Source organism: Zingiber officinale, chromosome 11B (assembly GCF_018446385.1).
Source record: "Zingiber officinale cultivar Zhangliang chromosome 11B, Zo_v1.1, whole genome shotgun sequence".
Lineage (NCBI taxonomy): Eukaryota > Viridiplantae > Streptophyta > Magnoliopsida > Zingiberales > Zingiberaceae > Zingiber > Zingiber officinale.
Window position 1 is genome coordinate 83,745,411 of NC_056007.1, and position 6,586 is coordinate 83,751,996.

Sequence of the window (6,586 nt, forward strand, 5' to 3'; positions counted from 1 at the left end):
CCCTAGATCGACCCGACGCCTACTGTTCCCTCTATGGGGAACACGTCCTCACCTACTCCACTCAGGAGATTTACCTGTTGCTAGTACGATCCTCCAGATCGACTGGACTTTTGCTCAGTGTTCGAAGCTTCCGGACTTTCTACTGGACTTCCGCTTCCCGACCCGTCCAGTCTTCCACCTGGTTCGCGACACCAGGACTTTCCACCTAGGGTTACCACCCCCTAGGACTTTTTGCCTGAAGCTCTCGACCCACCAAGACTTTCCGCATAGGGTTACCACCCCCTATGACCTAGGGTTACCACCCCCTATGACCTAGGGTTACACCCCCTAGGGTTTTCCACCTGCCTAACCGCAGCTAGGACTTTTGCCTAAGTACCACTTAGGACTTTCCTGCAAGCTCCATGAACTTGTTAGATCACAAGATGACTTAACTTTGAACCCTTTGTCATTATCAAAACTTGGGTTCGATCGTCTGATGCTTCCCGCACCAACAATCTCCCCCTTTTTTATTATGGCAACTCAGATTCAAAGTTAAGTAAAACAGAATGCATAAATAAACATAAGCATGCTTTTAAATAAGAATTTTAAGCACAAACTTAAGCATACTTAAGTAACAAGTTAAGTACAGGCTAAAGAGATTTTAAAATTTAACGTAAACTTAAAATTTACAAAGTTAAGGCTCCCCCTTAATAAGAGAACTCTTATCCTTAGTTTGAATTTTTTTTGTCCTACTCTCCCCCTTTGCTATATATTAAAAAACTTTGTAGGAAAAACTTAGTAAAAATGTTGAAGCCCAAAAATAGAATTTAAAACACCTGGCTTTTAAAAGTTTATAGGGAAAACTTTGTAGGAGAAAGACTTAGTAAAATTTTGCTAAGTAAAAATAGTTTAAGTGCAAAACAACTCTGTTTAGCCAAAATTTTGAAAACTTAAGCTTTTAAAGACTTTCTTTAAACTGAAAAGTCTTTTAAGAGGGATTTTCTTAAGTACGAAAATTGAATCAAGTTTGGAAAAAACTTTTAAATAAAACACTTAGCTTTAAGGAAAGGATTTTTGGCTAATTTAAAGAACTTTTCAAACACTTAGCTTTTTATCATTAATCTTCATTATAAAATTCTTAGCTAAATGTTTAAAGAGATAATTTTCTTTCAACTAAGCTAGTAAAAAGTTTACTTTGACAAATAACTTTAGCCAATTTTGAAACTTAGTTGAAATCTTTGGGGAAAAATAAATTTTCAAACTCTGTTAGATAAATTTTCAAAGCTTTATTGGTAAATATTCTTTTAATTTTGACCAAGTTTTTTGAATAATAGCTTGAAAAGTGAAAAGAAAAAAAATAAACTTCACTAAATTTTCAAACAACTTTGAAAAGTATATAAAAAATATTAAGAAAGTCTAAGACTATTTTTTTTTTGAAAAATATTTAAATGACTAATGAATTCCAAAATACTTAATGGCCAAGGAGGAGCAATAAGGTTAAACCTTAATGTCCAAGCATGAGTTGAGTTAATTTGATTGCAAGTTAACTAAGTTCTTTTAGTAAGGTATCAGAGCCCTAATGTGCAAGTTGAGTAACCCTAAAAGATCAAATACTTAACTTCTTGGTCACATGTCTAACCATCTAGCTACTAGCTGATTGTCTAGAGGACAACAACTTTCACTTGGTTAGTCAAGTTAAGTCAATAGATCCAGTTAGATTTGACTAGGGCTGGATGACTTGACTTGATTATTGTATATTAGGTATTTAACGTCCAAACTCATATTGATGCACAGATATAAGCATTCTTGAGTCCATACTGTACCCTATGCATCTCACACCATTCTAAGTTTTTCAAGCACAATCAAGGTAAGTCTAGGTGTTTGTGAGATGCTCTGGATGAATTCTAGGGGAACATGATATCTAGGGTAGTGCCTAGGCTAAATTTGAAGATCTAGTAAAATTGGAATTTTGAAACCAAAATTTTTCCTAGAATTTTTAAACCACAAGATGATTTTGAAAATAAGAATAACGGTAGGAAACTGATTTGAAAATCAAAATCTACTCTACCCAACACATTCCTGTTTGCGCAGAGTTAAATAAATAAAACTGGTAATCAGAAATAAGTAGAGTTTTCTAAAACTAGTACAACCAGAGTAGAAAATGGAAATGTCTGTCTAATATCAGGGTACATGAAAGATGATGTCAAACAGCAGGGTCATCAGCTGGGGGGTCATCAGCTGGAGGTGGTGCAAGGGGCTGCTCGGGTGCAGGCTGGCCCTGGCGACGTATCTCTCCCCGAAGAGACGCGAATCCCGCAACTATCTTGGATCGGAGAGATCGGAGGAAGCGATGGCTATCTCGAACAGCGCGTCGAGTCTCAATGGACTGAACCTCAAGACGGGCGAGTCTGTCCTCGACGGAGAGTGATGCCAAAGTCGAATGACCGACTGATGTAGAGGGCCCGGCAGAGGTGGAAGGTAAAGGATCTGCAAAAAAATCCTCTGCTAAGAAGTTGGGCCACTCCTCTCCCTCGCCCGGTGCATCCTCGGCCTCTGGAGCAATAGGAGCAGCGACTGGCTATGGCCGGCCCTTCCAGGCCAGAATCCCCTCAGCATTGACCTCTATACCGGCTAATCGAAGACTACGCTGCCCTAACTCATCGTATAGTGTAAGTGGGATGAGTGTCCCTATGGCCGTGTCTATCCTAGAGGTGGAGAAAATCTGGGTCAAGATATGACAGTAGGGCATGTGCACGACTCCTGATGTGACTGTATTGGATGCATGTATGATGTTATGGAACATATGCAGTGCAATATCTATATCTAATCGCTGACTCAAGGCGTATAAAAAGAATGAGTGGGAGGATCGCATCTTCGTGACGTCACGAGATGTGATCGACAAAATGCATGCTGTCAGGACTCTGTACATAACGTAGTCCTGAACCCTAAGAAGAGTCAACCTGAACTCAGTCAGTCCAAATGGTCTCTCCTCTCCAAAAAAGTACGTGTAGATGGTGTCTAAGGTGATATGAGAATAGGGATCACCGAACGGTAGATCCCTACCCGGGTAGCACAGGAAGGTGCATGTAGACTCCCTAAGCTCTAAACTCGTACGAATCAGGGAGGGGGTAAACTGGATGTCAGTTCCACCAACTCTGATGGAATACGTACTATCATCAACCTTCTCGAGGTTGTGATAGAACTGTGCACATAAGTCCTAGTTTACTGTATTGTTGCAGTAAACCAGTTTCCCTAATTGATAGTAATCTATCATCTGGACTGCGGGATGACAGAACTGGGAAAAGAATGTCCTACCTACATACCTAGGTTTAATAGACTCAAATGTAAACCTAGCAAAATCTACCCTATACTGCTCTGAGGGGAATCTAGGGTCCGTAGAAGGGGCCCTAGCTGGTATAGGATCAACAATGCGACGTTTTATAATTTGTGCAACATATATATAAAAAAAATATAGAATAATGACATATAAGAACAATAGGGAGGTTTAAGATATACCTAGGAGGTATTGTAGGAGGTTGAGGGAGTTTGGATGCGTTGAAGGCGCCTTAGGGGAAGAAATCGTCAGTTTTAGAGAAGAAACCGAGGAGAAAAGCGATCTGCGAACGAACAGAAAAGGTTCTGTTCATTTCTGAAATTTTGGATTGAAGGCGCCTTTGAAGGTGCTTAAGGCGCCTTAACGGGGTTGTTGGAGGCGCCTCGGAGAGCATCCGAGGCGCCTTTGATTAAGGCGGCGGGAGATTTCCCGCCGTGATTGAGGGCGCCTCCCTCATGTGGGAGGTGCCTCCGTGTCCAATTTTTTTTTAATTTATAATTAAAAAGTATTAAGTATTAAGTAAAAAAATATTAAGGTTAAGGAAGATATTAAAGGTTAATTAAATTTTAAAAAATATTTAAGTTAATTAATTTTGAAAAAAATATTTAAGTTAATTTATTTTGAAAATGATAAGTTAATTTGAATTAATTTAATTTTAATTACGAATTTTAATTTTGAATTTCAAATTTTAATTTGAATTTCGAATTTTGAATTTGAATTTTGAATTTTGATTTATATTTTGAATTTCAAATTTGAATTTCTTTTAATTTATATTCCTTAGTCATCACACCCGATCTAAAATTTCAATCAGGTAATCCTATAATTTTTGTGAGATGAATTAGGTTCAATTTTAGGGTTTTGTTTAACTTTGTGTTAGATTCAGGTTTAGCTTTGGGTTCAACAAATAGACATTTTTTGGATAAACTTCTAGGCTATGGTGAGTCACAAGGACATCATTAAAGTAACCATGCCTTCGAGGTTTTCCAAATAGTCCTACCCATTGCACTTAGTACAAAACCTTGGTCTAACTGGTTAGAATCCATAAAGGGTAGCTTCGGTCAGTTCCACTTAGCCAAATGCACTAGGTCGAAGCCATATCTTCCTAGACATGTGATAACTAAGCTTCCCTAATGTACTATCATCCAATACTTCACCAGTACCGTGAGTCAAATTAAACCTAACCTTTTTTATTCTAACCTTAATTACCCTGCCGGGTAGTCTACTCTTGGTTACCCTTGTCGGGTGGATTAAGTTTGGAGGTGCCAGCTATTCTGGAGCCTTCCCTTGCATTTTTAAGATTTTGTAAGAGTTTAATTTTTGAATTAATCTGAATTTTCAATTTGAATTGAATTTTAAATTTAATTTGATTTTTACTTTTAATTTTAACGTTAATTTTAATTTTAATTTTTAATTTGTTTTTGATTTAATTATGTTCTTTTTATTGATATAGTTTTTCTACTAGCTCCCCCTGGATCATAGCCTCGATATAGTCTATCGATGTAATGTATTTGATCCTTGGGGATCCAATATTGACCGAGTCCAGCTTGATTGATCAGGTTGGACTTGGGTACCCATGCTTGGACTGATTTACTATTTTGTCTGTTTACTAAGGACATGTAAGATTTATATTTCCTTTTGATTTTATATCCTAGCCCAGTTCTATTGTAAACGGCTCTTTATGTCCCAAGAATTAGGTCAAGCTTCTTGGAGCCCAGAGAGAACCGTTCTAATGTATTTTTCAAATCCTTGACCTGAGTGTTCAGACTGGAATTTTCTTCCTCAAGTTTTTGAACTTGAGTTGAATTTTCAGTCTGAACTGGGTACGGCAAGGTTTTGGAGTTAGTCACTTCTTTAAGAACTACTACTGTTGGTCCCTTTGGAGGCCGGCAAGAGGGGAGGGGTGAATTGCCCTACAAAAATTAAATCAAAAACCCTTCTCGGATATTCAACTAATTTAAAAGACACTTGTAATAATAAAACTAAGAGACTAAAAGAAAAGAGCAGACACAAGAGATTTACTTGGTTTACAATCAGGGGATTGCTAATCCAAGGAAAGTAAGCGCACTATCTGTTTATCTCTTTCGGGCGGAGTAGCCTCTTTACAGCGTTGACAACACAAATAAAAGAAACAGAATTGAAAGCACAGAGAAAACTGGTTACAAGTGAGTTGAATGATCTGTGCAAACCAGTGTTATATTTATAGCACTGGTCGGAGCGCCCCGAAGGGGTTCCGGGCGCCCTGGGGGGATAAAACTTTATCTCCCAACGTTCAGATCGAGTTTGACTCGATCTGGTCAACATCTTCGGTCCGGGCGCCCCGGTCAGCTCCGGGCGCCCCGGACCCCAAAAGTCAACTCTGGTTGACTTTTTCCGTCCGGTCGCTCTACTTCGGTTCAGCTCGTCTCGGTCCGAGTCTTCAACTCCGGCTCCGCTAGCTTGGGTGATCTCGGCCATCCGGAATAGGACTCACCCGAACCCAAATTCCGGCCTTCTCCTCGAGCAGCCTTCCTTCTCGGTTTCTCGTCCCTCGAACGCCGCGCACGTTCTTCTCGTTCACCGGTGTACTCTTCCGCTGTCACCTCGTCCCTCGGATGCACCGAGCCCGTCGGCTCTCACCCGTGCCGTCCTTCTCGCTAGCCGCGTCTTCCGCTCGATTTCCTGTGTTCCTAAGCTCCTGCACACTTAGACACAAGGGTTAGACAACGCAGGACCTAACTTAGCTTGTTTGATCACATCAAAACACCTGGGGTTCCAACAATCTCCCCCTTTTTGATGTGAGCAATCCAAGTTAAGTTAGGAAAAACATATGCAATAAAAATAATTTATTTGCAATTAAGTCCAAAGATATTTCAATTTAAAAATTATATTATATACGTCCCCCTAGACTTAACATCTGTCTCCCCCTTTGATCACATAAAAAATAGGGGTTCTTAGACAAGTCTAAGGTAAGTTTACAAAAAAAAAATCTTAAGTGTTAAAATAAATTCTAAGTAAAACAAAATTTTGTGCAACAGAATAGATACTTTAAAAAAATTTAAAAAAAACTTAAGGAAATTTTTTTTAAAAAAAAAATTTCTAAGGCAATAAAAAAACTTAAGGCAATTTTTTAAAAAAAATCTAAGAAAAAGAATTTTCTAAGGTAATTTTTTTTAATTTGCAATGTAAGAAATTTCAAAAAAAAATTCTAAGTTAAAAACATGGGAAAAAAATTTTAATTTCCAAAAATAATAATTTTTTTTATTATTAGAAACATTTTCTAAGGTAAAAATTTCT